The following is a 1,297-nucleotide window of genomic DNA, read 5'->3' as shown; positions in this document are numbered from 1 at the left end:
GGAGACCACCATTCCATGGCACGCAGAGACGTATTCAGCCCCTAGTAGGGGAGCGTCATTACCGCTCTACAGCCAAGAGTAAAGTGAGTTTTGGAAGAACGAAGATATGTTAGAGCAAAAGATAGAAGAAATCGCAGTAGAAAGATAGCATAGAGAAAGCGGACAGGATTGCACATGATGTTAGATTGTGCAATGGCTGGAAATCATGCTGAAATTAGGTTAACCTAATGACAGCAATAGGATAAACACAGGGACTAAAAAGTTTCAGTATGTGTTTTTTTCCGTAGTGTCCTCGTTCTTAAAATGAGGGGGTTGTTCAACTGCCCATTTTTGAAATTGTGGCTCTAAAATTTGAAACGCAACTTATCTAGCACGAAATCCTTTACGTTTTTCATTACAGATGCCACAAAACGAATCGAAACTCTTTGATCAAGTTGATAGGTCTCTCCTGCATTATTAATGACTTAGTGACTTGGTGAACGCAAGTGAACTCCAAGTTGGCTTTAAAAGCATTGCGAAGTCACAAGCTTTCGTCTACGACCATACCACGGTGAACACACCCGTTCTCGTCCGATCACGGAAGTTAAGCACCGTCGGGCCAGGGTAGTACTTGGATGGGGGACCGCCTAGAAACTCCTGGTGCCGTAGGCTTTTTCTTACTTTTCTCACTTTCAATAACTAAATACATCTTTGCTCCTTGTCGATTAGACAGCTCTAAACATTGTCTCGGCCTAAAAGACGTCAAAATTGAAGTATTTTCGTTTATTGCTTGAAGCTTCAATATTGTGCAAATATTCAGCTCTCTATATTTCATATATCCGGCAGTCAAGTGAACCTCATCCACGTTATTCCACAAAATCTCTAAAGTACAAAACAGTGCTACTCGAAAATTCAATAACTACACAAATCTCACCTTCGAAGAAGTGCTTGCAAATCGACCAATATTCGATAACATAACTCACTTATACGCTACAAACGTAAAACCTTCGAGCCAACTTCTGAACGCTTTCTAAACATTCAAGTTTAGATAGTCTTTAAAGTCTTGAATATGTTTAAAAACTCCATCACCATTGTTAACATATGTGAAAAAACGCTGAAATATTCTTTTATGCCAAGTAGATTGTCATTCAAGTATACAATAGGTTCTATAAGTAAGAACTGTATCTGTAACAGGTTCTTGTTGACATGGAAAAAGAAAAACTTTCTTATTTTAGTGTTGTGTTTATGCGAGAAAATGACAAGTTCTCATTGCTTCGTTTGTACCAGCAGCAGCAGCAGCAGCAGTAAAGCCTCGTTT

At 39.2% G+C, this 1,297-nt stretch overlaps 1 non-coding gene across 1 annotated transcript; it reads left to right on the top strand.

Annotated features, from left to right (window-relative positions):
- Window positions 1–532: 532 nt before the first annotated feature.
- LOC136075608 (5S ribosomal RNA) lies at window positions 533–651 on the top strand. The gene has a single exon (XR_010636057.1). It is a non-coding gene; the product is annotated as a 5S ribosomal RNA (ribosomal RNA).
- Window positions 652–1,297: the final 646 nt, after the last annotated feature.

The sequence above is a fragment of the Hydra vulgaris genome, chromosome 01, assembly GCF_038396675.1.
Source record: "Hydra vulgaris chromosome 01, alternate assembly HydraT2T_AEP".
Taxonomy (NCBI): Eukaryota; Metazoa; Cnidaria; class Hydrozoa; order Anthoathecata; family Hydridae; genus Hydra; species Hydra vulgaris.
This window is presented reverse-complemented; position numbering and strand designations above follow the sequence as displayed.